Source organism: Larus michahellis, chromosome 1 (genome assembly GCF_964199755.1).
Source record: "Larus michahellis chromosome 1, bLarMic1.1, whole genome shotgun sequence".
NCBI lineage: Eukaryota > Metazoa > Chordata > Aves > Charadriiformes > Laridae > Larus > Larus michahellis.
The window spans coordinates 142,906,090-142,922,490 of NC_133896.1; the positions used below are offsets into that span (position 1 = coordinate 142,906,090).

General features: G+C 37.8%; 1 protein-coding gene across 7 annotated transcripts in view; it reads right to left on the reverse strand.

Annotated features, from left to right (window-relative positions):
• The window catches only part of TBL1X (transducin beta like 1 X-linked), a 202,474-nt gene that overhangs the window by 105,260 nt on the left and 80,813 nt on the right, over positions 1-16,401 (reverse strand). The window contains exon 1 of one of the 7 annotated variants that reach the window (XM_074606876.1): positions 5,174-5,444. The exons of the other annotated variants lie outside the window; for them this stretch is intronic. The gene's annotated coding sequence lies outside the window, so the exon portion shown is untranslated. Of the gene's footprint in view, positions 1-5,173; positions 5,445-16,401 lie in introns of those variants that run through there. 7 annotated transcript variants of the gene reach the window in all.

A 16,401-nucleotide genomic window follows, 5' to 3' on the forward strand; every position in this document is an offset into this window, starting at 1 on the left:
TTGTGAACAAATACTGCAAATGGAACAAATGAAGTAGTGCATTATATTTGCCACATTTTAAGGTTGGAAATTAGTCCATAAACTCATTTGGGTTCGGGCCCTACAGACTCACATTTCACAAGATAAAAACTCATCCAAGATTTGATGCTATGAAATGATGACTACCAAAAAGCAAGATGAATTTGGCAATTTGACGTGTGCCAGTTCATCACTAAATCTAAAAGATTTTCTACTAGGTTTCAAGGGTCTTCACACCATCTGATTTACTTAGACTGCACGTTCTAATAGTCCAGGCTTGGGCACCAAAAGTTACTAAGTACTACATTTTGCCATTCTGGGAAAAAAGTATTAAAAATTTGTTAAAGAAATCAAACCAACTGTTTAAAAAGATTGCATCCATCATCCACAGAAATTTCCAGAGATACAGGCCTACAAATACATTTTGGTTTTATTGAATGTAGCAAGATACAATAGCATACAATCTCATTAAAGAGCCAACAGATAAATAAATTTTGTGCCATCCAAAATGATACTTCATTCTACCCGAAGTCATGCACCAAAGAAGGGTAAGATATACTGAAATTTAATAAAAAACAATGTAAGAAGAGCAATGTATCAAGGTATCTATCATTAAGTAATACTGTTATGAGGTTCTAGCAACATAAACCACGGTTGATATCTGAGTGATTTCCCTGTTGCGTACATTGCAATGTATCTCTGGAAGAACAAAGTTTGTTATGGAGAAGTTAAATGCTATTTGATACTGTGTAACTGAAGGGGGTTTTAAGATGGAAAAAGTACCTTGATTCCAAAAGAGGCACTGGTACGCAGAAACATCACGATAAAAATAAACCATCATAAAAATTGCATTGTATTGACTCTGTGACTCTAGAAACGCACTCCAGACTGTCATTACCATTAAAGGTGATGAATATATTCTAATTCACTGGTGATTTTTCGAGTACAGGCATTCCTCCACCAACACACTTCACTTCTTCCTCCCCATGAAAAGGGGGCTCAAATGTTGTCATCAGATGGCAACGCAGACCCACCACAGGGCTTGTGAAGGGGCACTTCATTAGGAGTCTGCTGACAGATGCAAACATTTTGCAAAATTCTTTAAAGCAGAAACATGCCATTAATTTCGATATTTATTACTTTCTATGAAAGATAAGTGACTCAATGTTCGGAAGGGCTTTACAATGCTAATATTTCGTCCCTGTCTAATGGTTTTTTGCTTCGTGATGTGCCTGCCTATTATGAGACTAAACTTATTCCAAAGAATAAATTAAGCAGTAAGACATGACAAGCAGCGTATTTGTAGGCAGTTTACTTACCACCTGAGGCACGCTACCACAGCTGAAGGCCAAAGGCTGAGTAACTTTAACCATTCAATAAATGCAATAATAATCGAACTGAAATGCATAGCATTGGGAGACTTACTTCTATCATGATATGGAATTTATACATAGAATCAAGCGCTTCTGTGCATTCAGTGACAGTTATTAAATGAATTACATTGTTGAGAAACTTCTTCTAACTGTTGTTCTGAAAATGCTATCCAATACAAATTAAATACAGAGGTTTATATACATTGTTCTATGACCAGGTACTGCTTGTGAAATGACACAACTACCACCTGGTCTGTATGTCCAGTATCAGTTTAAAAAAATCCATGCAGACATGTATAAATATTAAAGGCCTGGGTAGCATAGGGCAGGACAGATAGCTGCCACTCTAGAGATTTGGCAACTGGCCTGCACTATCCTGATCACATAGCAATTAATTAAGGTCTAGTTGTGGAAGCAACAAAGATTTAATTTAAAATAATTTGTTTTTTCTAACAGCACTACCTCATCTCATTCTGAAGAGACCATACACAGACATGCGGCTGTGCTACCGTAACATTGTTCACTTCGTTGTTCCAGCTTTAATGAGTAAAGCAATGACATTATTTAGGTTTGTGATCTCTTCGCCAGTCACAGTAAAGTTCACCTCTTAAATAAACAGTGCAACAAGCTGGCTTTAATTTGTACTTGGCATACCAACAATTGATTTTCCCCATAAACTCACTCTCTTTCTGCTCTGCTTTGTAACTACACAGTCTGATCCAGTTTAACCCTGGTGTGGAGAGCTGCCTTCCATCCACATGCCTAAAAACTCCAAAAAATTAACACGACTAAGAATAAAAGATGTGAAGATCTACTCATGAGGTGGAGAGACTGGGCAGATAAACTGTTTTACAAGAAAGCACAGCACCTGCTTGTTCTGTCATCTTCATTCTGCTTTGATGAGTCTTAATCTGCAAGGAGGGCTATTTTTAAAGACGAAGATAAGAATAATAATTTCAAAAACTGAGAACTAGCTATTGTATCCTCTTTTCCTGTCTCTTCTACCCTACTCCCCCTGAACGAGGGAAAATAATCCATCCATAGTTGAATACTGAATATGAACACATGCAAATAAAACCAAACCCCTTTAAACATCAGCACACTGGTGTTTTCTATGTTAATTAATAAATTAATGATATCACATCCAAGCTCTAGGATGTTAAAGACAGAAACATACAGCTCTGGGACAGGCTGCCTGCTAGCAAAAATCCAAACATGACTATTGTTATTGTCTGATTTAAGGAATTATCTACTATAAAGATGTTTCTTACAGTTCAGTCCAGACAAAATGTAATTTACAGTCTTATAATAAAAGAAGTGTATTTGTGTTCCAATTTATGTAAGTCATTCTTCTCAAGCATTTTAATTTTTTAATGTATTTTCCACAAAACAATTCTGCATAATATACACAATACTTAAAATTATTTTAAATACAAATTTAAAATTAAAATACCATAAAAACAGACTTACTACATCAAGTCAAACATCCACTTTAGCCAGTATCTCTTCTTTAATCATGGCAAAAGTAGATATCTAATGAAGAATGTATGAACAAAGCAAGGGCACAGTGGTACTACCCCAGCCCCCAACAGCCTACAGCTCTGGGACCTCCTGATGGTTCCAGTATCAAGACACACCAGGATGTGTTTTAGTGGAACATGAATGCATATTCCTTGCAATTTATGACTACAGAAAAAAATCCCGCTGTAGATTTGTGGCAGGTATCATTGAAATGTTATGGGACAAAATACCTAACTGTGATTTTAGTTGTCTTAACTCTATTAGTTGAACACAACCCCATCCTTAATTTTTCTTAATTCCTTTCTTTCCTGTTCTAAGTATGAAAAAGATTCTAGCATTCAACTCCTTCTTTTGAACTCAGCCCAAATCCAAAACCAGACAAATATGCAAATACTTCTACAATAAATTTCCACATTGAAGCTATGTATGGGAACTGGGGATTTTCACAAACATTTTTTCAACCAATGTGAAATCTTCATCTACATTTACAAAAGAACGATTTGTAGAGGTGATGGACTTATCAAAAAATTAACCAGAGAAACGTTCTTGCATGTTTTTTCCTTTTTGAAAACCTGACTTTAGGAATATTGTGCCTCTGGTAAAATGGTATTCTTTCCATGCGAATGTAATCACTTGGCATTGCGCCTAAGAACATACCCGAAGCATGCAGTGGTCTTGAGACAAGCTCATCGCTCGCTCACATTCTCCAAACATTCACTCTTTGGACTTCTATGAATTTCCTTCACATCAGGGAGACAGGATTGCTGGGTTATTAACTGAACCAGTCTTGTATTTTGGAGATGAAGTGCCAATGTTTTATGTTGCAGCTGCTGCTGCTGCGCTGTCTTCTACTTTATTCTAGATGAATAAATTAAATACCCTTTAGTCCTTCTGACAGTCTTAGACTCAGCACGGCTGTTAATCAATATCACATAAAAGGGAATTAGGCTTGGGCAACTGTTGCACAAGGCAGAATGGATAAGGCAAGAGAGAAAGAGATCTCTTTAGAACAGAAGACTCATTTTCTGTATTTTACAACATGCCCTACCAAACGTGCACACAGACTCGTGAACACACGATACTTACACAGATGTGCAGGGGAATCCAAATTAACCTCAGAGATTTGTTACACAATAACGGCAAGCAACAGTCACTTTTCCTTCCATTCTTTCCTAAATTCCCTGTCTTCACATGTTTTGGGGATCAAAAAAAATCTCAGCACCAACATAATAATTCAGTTTACAGAGAAAATTAATTCGACTGCCTTAAACCACTTCTGAAACTTTTACCATATGATTGCAAAAGGGAAAGAGAAACAAAAGAAGAGACTTAATAAGTACATCTAAATTCTGCTCAGTGCAAAATATTTAGGAAGACTTATGCATCCAATAATTTGAGGAATGTTTCTAGAATCTCTAAACTAGCCACAAGTTATGTATTTTTTCATTCTTTTCTTGTCTTGCAATGAATCAATAGGGTATTAAGAGCAATCCTAGGCTGAGAGCCCCAATAAATGAAAGATTCACATGAAAGGGTGTAAATTTTCCCCACGCTGCTCTGCCACCATGCTTACGCTCAGATCTACCCAGAGAAAAGGAGACACAGTTCCCAAGTCTCCTCAACAACTCTTCCTTTCTAATGAAATACTCCAGTATTGAATTTAGAAACACTTCAAACTTCCTACCAGGTCAAGAAATGAACTCGCAAGTCAAACAGCAGCAATGCCAGGTGGTTAAATAAATAAGTTAAGAGCGATGATGACACCATCAAGCCACTGACACAGAAGTGGAAGATTCCATATACTCTTTACACTCCTCTGTTCTGGGTGGCCTCTTATATTTCATATTTAAAGACCTGGTATTTATAAAACACACGAACTCAACTTTAACCTTTGTACATTGTAAAAATAACAACCCTGAGTAATGAGGAATAGACAGCATTTCAAATGAAAAACACTTACTAAGTAACTGATTATTTTTGATAGTATACTTTCTGAAGCATTTAGCTGAAATTCAATTTTGCAAGAAGCTAGAACAGGATTTTCCCCCCAAGCTTATTGTCAATGTGAACAGACCTGTATGTTCTATTTCTAATTTATAACATATTTCTATTTTTTTTGCCTCACCAAGATTTGCTTCAAGCTGTAGGAAGTGTGCTCCAGCTAGCACCTCCCTCAAAACGATCCATAAAACATACTCCATCCAGCACGCAGTCCACACTCATGAATCACAGAAAGAACAGCAAAACAACTTCAAACAAACCTGGGCTTTTTTAGTTTCTCCAGCCCCTTCCCTGGAACTGCTTAGCGTCAAGGAAGACTGGCCAACGTCTGGCTCCCAAGCCAGAGAAGCGATGGTGGTGTGCCAGAGCTACGCTGTTGAACAGGCTGGGGATGGCACCAGCAGGAGGAACCGGCCACCTCTGGGTGTGAAAGCAGGCAAGGTAGAAGGGTTGGCCACGACCAGAACGGCCATGGTCTGTCTACACGCGCTGAGCCTTAGCTGTATGCCCAACCTAACTTCCTTCTGAAGGGGTGCAAACGGTGCCTTGCTGCTGTTATCTCCCCCTCCCAGAGCTCACCGGCTTCACTTCAGCCAACACCCTACGTGTTTGGTGGACCTTGGCCAAAAAGATTCTGGTGCTGCACAACCATTTACAACACTGATATTTGAGTTATTTTTTTCAAATTTTCTTAGTACACACTGATTAGTGTACAATGTAATACAATCTTTGCACCAACTCAATACTGCAACTTGCTTACCATGAAGCCGTGTTACATACACACCTATGGAATAATTTGTTCTAACCCACATCTACTGTTTTTACACACCAGTTAGCTAGAAAGTAATGAATGATCCCTCCTTATATACGGCGTCATAATATTTTTTTAAATGGAAATTAAACTTCAATTAAAATGTAAAAAAAAAAAATAAAATCCATCTTTTAAACACAATAAGATCTTTTGAAACAAAGTTTTACCAGTTAATAAAATGTATGGAAAATGTGCATGACATTTAATAAAACAGTTCTGCATTTTGAACCAATTCAATACATACAAGAGGAATTATCTATAAATAGCGAAATTAATTGAATATTTCTGGTCCCTATGTCCTCCAAGATGTTAAAACCAACAGATCTCAGCCTCTCTTTGTTGGTTTTCTAATGAAAATACTAATCGGAGAAAATAGGGGCTTTCCTGCCTAGTAATCTCCCAAGCAGGTTCTCATCTTTAAGCTATTCACTAAATCGATAAGCAGAAATGAAGAGAAGCCCTTCACCTGCTGGAAAGCCTACAGTTGCCAAATGTGGTTTGACTACCTTCGCCAGGTCCAGGTGCATAGTTAGAGTCTTCTCACAGTTGAGTTGATAACTGTTTTTAAAACTCCAGCCACAAATATTGCCCACATATTATTTTCATTAGATCAATGAAAATAATAAATTCAAGACTTAATATGTCCCAGTTTTGCATAGGACTTAACACAACTTACAGGTCATGAGTTTGTATTTCAGATTAAATTGCAAAGAAAAATCTGTTCCATTTCTAGTAAAAATTCAAATACTTTATTTTTAAGAGATTAATATTGACTTGTGATTCAGCAGAATCTCCTCATGACGGAGCAATTATCTGGAGTGGATGCACTGTGTAAGGGAATACTGCTGGACTTGCAGAACGTTGCTTAAAAAGCGTGTCTTACAAAATGGAAGTGGAAGTGGTACAACTATAATGAAAGCACCCAGAGAAATCCAAGCAAGGGACTAAAGACAAAGACACAGAAATCAATGCACAGCTCAGTTCCCAAAATAGTTTACATTACCAAACTAATCTCTCTTTCTGTAGGGTCACAGACAAGTGTCATTGTATTTGTAATCTAAACCACAGCCAAAAATAAATATATACAGAAATAATATTTAAAGAACACAAGTATTCCACCTTCAAAACTTGATTTTCTATCAATACTTTAGGAGATGTCTAAATGCAAAGTAATTTAAAAAAAACCTATGTTTGACAGAAATACTAATTATTGCTTAAAGTTAGACCTCCCCTAAATGTCTTTGTTTAACCCAAATGACCATAATGTCTAACAATTTAGGTCAGTGTACCTTATTTCTCTCCTCCATCAAAATGGACTGTCACACAGACCAGTCTGTTAAATGGGCACCTTCGTCCCTCCTCCAGACGGTTTTCCTCTGACACTTTCCTCTTCTCTGTATCACAGAGGCTCTGGCTGGGATGGGAAACTGCATGAGGCAAACCTTCCTTTAATTAGTGTAGATTGCTATGCCATGAACCAACAAATACACACCACCAGTGCTACCGCTATAGTTGTCTTTGTCTCGAAGGCCTATTTGTTTGCCTCCAGTTTCCACTAGAACTCAGCTGCCTTAATCCCCCATATGCCACTCACCTTCTTATTTCGCTGTGTGCCAATTCTTCACGCTAAAAGGCAGTCTGTACATGTATGGAATTTTTTTTTAATTATGTCTCCAACCTACCAGCTGTCAAACTCTACTTGACATTTACAATAGTGTCTGCAAAGTAATCTGTATCTATTCCATTTTTTTCCACTGTGAACTACTCTTGCTCTTACTTCATGAATTCACTTTCATTGTATACTCGTCATATAAAGTTTATCCTTTTTTGCATGCATCTATATTATGGTTGAATACAACATTTAAAATAGAAAAACAGTACGTTATGATGAGGATGAATTGCATAATATGTATTGAATAACTCCTCTTTGGTTTGGCAGGCAGAACGCATATTCTCCTCTCTGTTCAGGCATTCAACCACCACTTTGGACTCTGGTAAAAAAAGCTAAATTAGGTTTTCAGTGAAGCTTTGCTATAGACCTCTGCTATAATGTAAAAGCTATATCAAGCAACCAACAGTCACTTAAATCCCAAATGTTTTCATGTTTTGCATTTAAGGCTGGATGATAACTTTGCTCTTTCCTTTTATTGCAGCTCTCAAAAACAATGAGCAGTCTCAAGAGATGAAAATAGTTTCTTAGTCTGAAAATCATATGGAAAAAATCAACTGCCCTTTAAAAAAAGTTATAAATGTCTGGACAAACTTTTCCCAGATATTCCTTCTTCAGTTATTTAATGAACATATGGTTATTTATAATGTGAGCTACACTTGCAGTATTTCAAAAATTAGTTATAAACATGCGTAGAGCTACTCAGCTCCTCCCAGGACTACACTGACCTCACTCAATACCTTTCCAGTATTGTTTGCTTTGGGATCTCTTCGACAGTGAACCCATGTTCTTACTTCAGTCTCTTCTCTCTGTCTTAAAACTTAACTTAGTTTTCTTCTCTTAGCGAGTACCTTATAGCAGGTTACTTTAATTTCAGAAAGATCATAACATCAGATACCAATTATGACTAATAAAAACCTTGGCCAGCAGGCATAGCTGATTAAAAATACATATAAAATGAATGCAAGCTCAGCTATATTTTAAACTAAGTATTTAAGGGACAATAAGGAGTCAATCATTTAGGTCAGTGAAATGTAGCAGAAGCTAATAGCTGGGCTGATGTCTTTTTGTCAGGTACAATATAGACATGTGTCCGAGCGAGGCTCTTCTCAAAGTCAGGAGACAGGCACTTCCGGAGTGTGATACACCTGATGGTGAGACTCTGCCCCAGAAGGAGAGGCGTGTGCTGAGAGCACCCAGGCCTGGGTCAGGGATGGCTCCCGAGGTAGACAGACACTTCCGTTGCCTGACATCTATGTAACCCAAGAAGTCAGGTGAGATGATCCCACCCAAAAGACCCTATGTTAATAAGTGACAGGGATACAGCTAAGAGACCAGAAATCATGTCTTCCACTCTTCTTTCTCATGTATATGTGTGTATTTCTATTTTTTTTTCCAAACAAGAAGAGACAGGTGGCATCATCCTGAAAATCCAAATGAATCTGCTTCCATGTTTATACAGGTTTTTTTCCTCACTGCTAGTATCTATGGGGTTTAATGGAAAATCTCATGTAAATGTACTGGTTTGCTCAAAATTCCTTCCTGTTTAATGGAGATGTAATTCAATTCAGTGTATCATTTAACTCAATAAATGGTAATACGACAGTTTTTTCCTTTGCAATCAACATAAACTGCAGATGTAAAGTGTGTATCAGAAGATGGTGGGTTTTTTTCCTCCAACTTCTATCATTTCCTCAAGTACTCTAGTATACTGGTTTTTCTACTTTTGAAATTCGATCCTACTGTGGAAAAAAAATCAAACCCAAAACACTGAAACATGAATGTTACATATAACCATGACTTCAATTGAAAGAGAAACTGCTCATTTCTTAAATTTCTTCTTAAAGTATATGGAATTACTCTTTGTTTTAAACGTTTCTATTCACAGTTAATTGTATTTTATACTTCACGTGGGGATTCCACAGAGCTCTGTCCTTGACTCCCTTATTCTCCACTCACAAGGAAATTTCATTCAAAAATTATTTTAATTATCACTTATGAATAGATAATCTGTGTTCCAGGCTTGCCTCTACTCCTCCGAAGATCAGAATCCTTATCCATTTCTGATGTGATCAGGACTTTTGGCTGTCAACTCCAGAATTATTTTGAACACTCACTACTCCTTCTCCCCTTGCTCTGCAGCCCTTCTTGCTACCCTACTACTTTCCTTAAGTACTGTCAACATCACAGTCATCTTGTTTTGTTACACAGACTTGTAACCTTTGATAACATGATCTTTAACCTAGACATTATTCCAGACTTCCATCTGGAAATATCTCCAAATTTATGTAAAGATCTCTGTTTTTCTATAGAATCACAGAACGGTTTGAGTTGGATGGGACTTTTAAAGACCATCTAGTTCCACACCCCTGCCATGGGGAGATACATCCTTCACTAGATCAGGTTGCTCACAGTCCCATCCAACCTGACTCTGAACACTTCAAATGATGGGGCATTCAAAACAACTCTGGGCAACCTGTTCCAGTGTCTATGTAACACCTGAATGCAACTCTCATCAATCACAAAATTTATGCATAACATTTCTAAGTAATCTACCACTAAATCACACTATCACCTCAAATGCAAGCATTATTTTTTTTTTCTCATTTTTAAGGCCTTTCATAGTCCTTCTGTAACCTCCTTTATCTTACTTGCATGTTAGTGCCCTTGTCTACTACTACATTTTCAAACAGTAATCTTCATGTTTCTTTTCATGCTGGAAATGCTTTTCATTATGAAAATGTTTCCTATAAACATCCATTGAGCTACTTCACTAAGGTCCTTCATATTCTTCTTCCAAACTTTAGAAAAGACGAACATTTTCTATGAAAAACATTGCTTTGGTAAGAAATCTAAACATGCTACTCTAATGAGAAAAAAATAACTTCTTAAATACAAATAGAGTTTTAAGCCATTTTACTCCTTCAAACATGCCTTCAAAAATGAGTGGGAAGAATGGCTACAGTTAAGGGACTCCAGTGACTTGTCTCTGAATCTGTTCAGCCTAGCTGCCTATCTGAATTCCAGATTCACATCCTGCAAATTCATTCTGGACTTGAAAGTTAAACAGATTTTCTCTGTTATGACTAACCAAAGTAATCAAGATTTTACACGTAAAAAAATTTTGCCACCACACCTGTTGTAATTCCATTAACATTACAGAGGCAGCCAGGATAAAGTTTGGCTCTACATTTGGAATTCAGTTAACGATCTAGTTGATGTCTGAGCCAGAAAATAATTTAATTTACAATTCCATAAGCATTTTTGCATGAATAAAAAAGCAATACACAGGAACTCAGCACATTAAAATACAAAGAACGTGAAGATCTGATCCACAGAATAAGAGCCGAACAAATTAATCTAGAGTACAGGCTTTCAGTTTTGTAAATTAAAATTTTAAGTTTTAATTTTTTTGTACTGTATGCTCTCCTGAACACAACGTGATTCCTTGCTTGTTCATGTTCTTATTGTGTCTGATTTTACTATATTTTGTTAAAAAAACCCAAAACCTGTAATTATTTCAGAGTGTATTCAGACAACGTTTTACAGCACAATGAAACCCTTTGAAAGCGCAGTCTCTCGAACACCTCCACAACCCCCTCAGATGCTGAACCCAGGTGACACTGCTCCTGGTTATTTCATGTTTACCGCACAAACCCACTACCACCAAGGAAGGAAATTCCAAGGTGTGCTTTCAAGAAGCTTTCCAAACAAAGAGCTCTTCTGACAGATGTTTTAACATGTTTTCCTAAGAAAAGCTACACAGTCTTGAAAGCTTTCTAACTTGGGCAGCTACGAGCCCTGGGTGGAATTTCTACGAACCCATGTGTGGCTTTGTGAGAAAGGCTTTTGATCACGGACATCGGAAATCCTAGAGCAAAGACAATAGCCTGCTAACTTTTTGTTCGCTGCTGTACCACAGCAACTAACAAAATCAAGATTAGTGAACCCCTCCAAAAAAAAAAAAAAAAAAAAAAAAAGTGAGATGGGTCACAGTCAGAGAGTTTTACTTGGGTAAACCTCTGCAATGCTTATATTGGGTTACAAGGAAAACATCAAAGCAAGCTCTGAACATATGCACCATGCTTCTAAAACCTCTTTTGCCTCACTCTCAAATTTACAGCTTATCTGAAAGAAACTGAAGAAAAGGCATAGGAGCAAGACTGGAATGACACATCAGACTGATAAAACACTTAAAATAAAGATGAAATATCCCAAGAAATCACAATTGATTAAGCAGACTTTCCTAATGTGATTACTTAGTCTTCTCTTTCCTCATAGAAGTTAGGGGTTTTTCCCACCCCCTATTTGTGTAGTTATTCAAATTCAGGCAGAACCGACTAAGCATTACAAGGGTTCATTGTTTCTTCTACTCTTTCCTCTCCAAACACATGGATTTATTTGTAAGGAAAGTGTAGTACTCAACTGGCTTATGTCGTCCGACCGATACAGCGGCCAAGATGAAGAAATAAATCCTTTGAGAAGACTGAGTATTTCCTTTGAGAAGAATCGAGTATTTCATAAGTGGTGTGGACATTATTAAGTACAAGTGCACAAAATGAGATTATCATATTCTCATAATTGTAACCTAGACACTTGGTTTGCTACAGGTTATCAGAAGATGTGCACGTGCGCAGGAGCCACTGGACTAGGGGGAGATTTTGTTTTACAGGGGGTCAGTTATGGGGGATTCCACAGTGAGGAGAAGCACTGGGATGAAAACAATTACAGTTACCCCCATACAACTACCCACCCCACCTCTGCCTTCTCCATGGATGTTTGTTCCGGGTTTTAGACAGATCACTCAGAACTTACACATATGAAAATGCAATAATTTGATGTGGGAAGTCCTGCTTTAATTTTAATTAGCTCTCTGTTAAATTAGAGAACATTATTTCTAATGTGAGTTTAAACTTTTCTCTTACAACCGAGCTGTTTCTTGTTTTCAGTTGAAAAAACAAACTTTACCCTGTAAATTTACTTAAAAGAATTTTTATTTCTCCTTCTAAAAAACTGGGTGCCGTATTTTCAGTTCATGTATAAGGCTTTAGTTAACTGAATTGTAACAGCTTTTAGCATATGAAAATCAAAGCTTTTTATGCACTGCAGTGTATTTCACTATATGATATATGACATACATTGACAAAGCGAAAGAAAAATTAACAAGTTATGCCCTTTATTGCCAACAAATGGTTTCTTAATGGCATTAGAGAAAAGAGAAAAGTAAAAGAAAGTGAAGGTTTTAATGTTAAACTATGCATCAAAACCACTGAACAGCAACTGCTATGGCCGCATTGGGAATGGGGAACACCAAGAGCTGATGACATTCCTTTTTTTCCTCCTCTGCCACTAGCCCCCAGTGAGACCTGCACACGCATGTCAGATTCCTTTATCCTGGAAAGATAAGGGCAGAAATGACGTGGTATCTCCTCTGCATGTGCTAAGAATTCACTAAATAAAGACTATCAGGTTCTTTCTGAAAAACTGAGGGAAAAGTGTTTTCCCAGAACACAAACGTGTTCTAGATACAAACTTTCCCAGGTTCAAATGGGGTTGGTACCTTGTTCTGCTAATTCCTCACTGGCCACTAACATTTTCTCCAAGTGAGAGATGAACACGGTGTAGGAATAGCACCCAAAACAATGTCATTTAATCCTGGTACTAATGGACTACAACAGCACCGCTGGTCAACATTTCACAACAGTTTGGGGCCACATTGTTTTGTTTATTTTGATACACAGAAGCACACGCACACAGAGCTTCCCCAGCCCAGCACCACTTCAAAAAAACAACAGCAAAAAAACCCAACGCCACACCCACCCAAGAAAAAAAAACAAAGACTACAAAAAGTCAAGCACTGTAAGAAAGTACCAATCAGTCTTCTCCCTTGACAAAACAATACCTTAATCAAATAATAAATAAGTAACCTAATATCCCCTTCTGCCTTAAATCCTTCCCCATTCCTCGCCGACCCCCACTTCCCTTGAAAACCAGATGGCCCCAGCAATATGCCCTGAAGGTCAACAGATGCACCATGTCTTTGGATGAAGAAAAGGTATATAATATCTTTAATAATATTTCCAGATGATAGAACTGGAAAACACATAGTGAAAAAAAGCACAAAAACATCTACAGCAAGGAAACAAACCGAGCACAGTTATTGTATTAAAATATCCAAGACACCAATGAAAATAAAAGCCAAGTAGTGAACTCTTATTAATACTATGAATAATAAATAACAAGTGAAAAGAAGACTCATTTAAAAAAATAATTACTGTAAGAAATTACATAAAGAAAGGATACTAGATACCTCTCTGGACTGGTAAAGGATATGGCTGCTTATTTGTCATGGCTGTCAGAAGTTATGAACTTCAAGATTTCCATGTTTTTATAAGAAGTGACCCTGTCTTTTGGCTTCATAGGAAATTGTGTCAGTGGGTGAGTAGATGAACGCATGCATAGGTGAATAAACAGGTGAACAATTTAGCCTGGAGTGGGTTGGCTGAGGCTGCACTCAGTTCCAGCAAAGTATGTCTGGAGAGAATCAAATGAATTACAGATTAAGCTATTCCAGATTTTCACTGGTGAATTTGAGGTCCAAATCCAGGTCTGTGAATCTTAATGTGAAAACTGATTCTAGTGACAACATTATTGTGTTCCACACTTTCTGTGTTCTGCTACTTCCAGATTAAATTTGTCCAATTTACTGATAAAAACAACTTTTTAACTGCTGACTCTATCAGATAGTCAGGTAGATACCTTCCCTTTGAACATTCATGATAAAATATTTTATTTTGCTCCCTGTCACAACTGGGAAATTGTAAATTCTTTACCATTTGTGCATGGGGGACAGCTGTGATCATTGCTGACTGCAGTATGGCTCCCTAAGCTGGATCTCATGACAGAATTGCATTTAAGGCTTAGTAACTGAAGTTCTGGTGACATCCTATAACTTACAACTTGTAGGAATAGAGAGGTGTATCTATGCAGATATTCTAAGCTCATGGCACATAAAAAGTAGTGCAAAATAACTTAGCACTCTTTTCTCAACATGAAATAACTTGTTAGCCCATGGTAATTTGCTTAAATGTCCTTAGTTTAAAACTCTATGGTCCAGAAAAAATACAATTCAGTTTTATTTCCTCAGAGGTTCAAGGCTATACAGAAGTACCAACAAACAAACAAACCCTCTCCCAAACGTATGCATCAATAAAGTACCCTGAGCAGCTACATCACAATAAAAGTGGGCTCTTTTTACTTAGATTTATGCCGCCTTTTGAAATAAAACTTTTTGTACTTGTACACAAAAAATATAATAGAGCGTAATCCTGCCTGAAACTGCAACCATATGAGTCAAAAAAGCCTTCAGCTACCTGCTGCTAATAGCACAATGCTAATGTGGATATGCCGCTGGGGCCAAAAGGTGTTAATAACCTTTAGCTTTGGACTGATACCAGCAGTGCAAAGTAGCTCCCACTAAAGCAAATGATGAAAGCCAGACGGTACTTCACTAGCAAAACAGAGTAACTTTAGCTTAAAATCTGGTGGCCAGACTTTCTAAAGTAGGCCTGACCTTTAGATCTGAGGACCTGTCTCCACTAGAAAGCCTCTTCTGGCCTAGTGGAGATGCCATATATACGAGTAGGTAGTGTTTCTTCACCGTCAAGGACCCACCATCTTCCCCAACGACACTAGGTACAATGACAGAAGCACCCACAGTCTGGCAGGATAGGGCCTCTGCCGGCATTTTTCCTGGCCCTGAGGAGGGCCCTTTCCCCTTTTTCCTCTCCACTCCTCGTCAGCAGAGCCCTACGGCGTAGACCAAGCCAGAAAGGGCAGCCACGCTTTCAGGGGACAGCAAACTGAACTGCAAAACACGGCAGCAAAACAAGGCTGGGGATGTGCTGTCTGTCTCAAAAGCTAGACTGAAGAATGCAACACATGGGCATACAAAATGCAGAGCAACTGAAAATCCCATGACCAAAAAAGAGAGAAAAACAGAACAAAACAAACCACATGTGCTTTATAATTTTGCTGGGTTATTTTCCCATCAGTTTAAAGAGAGTAGAGTTCAAATTTGAAAGCAAGCTCTGTCTCTGGGGTTCTCAATCTAGAACTGCCATTTGAAAGAAAAGAAAATGCGTTTGTGGACTGCTTAGGCCTCACACGTGAGCATCACTATGGAATTTGCTTGGTAATATTAGTGGGAAAATCCATTTGTGTAAGAATATTAGTTAAAACAAGTTCTATTCTCTGTTGGAGCTGTCAACATCCTCATGACTTTTAGTCCTCTGCATGCGCTTCAGACTCCCTCATTTAAACACGCGCTGCCGATCCCCAGAAGCGGTGCCAAATACAGGCAAGAGGACAGTGAAACGCAAGGAGAGAGGACAGTGAAATTTCCTTCCCTATGAGGGGCTTCAACACTGTGCTCACAGGCACATTTTTCAACAAATCCTTGCAATTTATATAATTTGTTTTGCATTTAAGTGGGCATGCAAAGGCATCCTGACTTTCAGTATTATTGAAGATACAGTAATACTATGCTCTTGAAGAGGGTTTAAAAGTCCTGAAGAGAATTTTATTTTTCTCTTCCACCCCCTATGGAAGCTAGATTGCGTGCAGTATACTGTCACTTCAAAGCCAAGCTAACACAGAAGCCAGAGGGGGTATATATCAGATGGGGAGACTCAATACATTCTAAAGTAATATTGTAAATGTATATTCTATTTCAAGAAAACCTAGAATAAAGTGCTGAGAAATTAAAGCTAATAACCTGAATAATTTTATTTATTTCCATAATCCCATTGTAAAGACTGTGGAATCTATAGAGAGACTTCACTAGATTTTTGGTGTGAATAAGGAGTAACATCATCATGTCAATGGAGCACCATTACAATCTGGGAAAAGCCTATTACTGACGAAATTGTAAAATAAAGCAGTGTGCACGTCAACCCAGTAAAGCAAGCAGCTGATTTCTGGGTTTGACTGTGTGGAAAGGGAGAAGT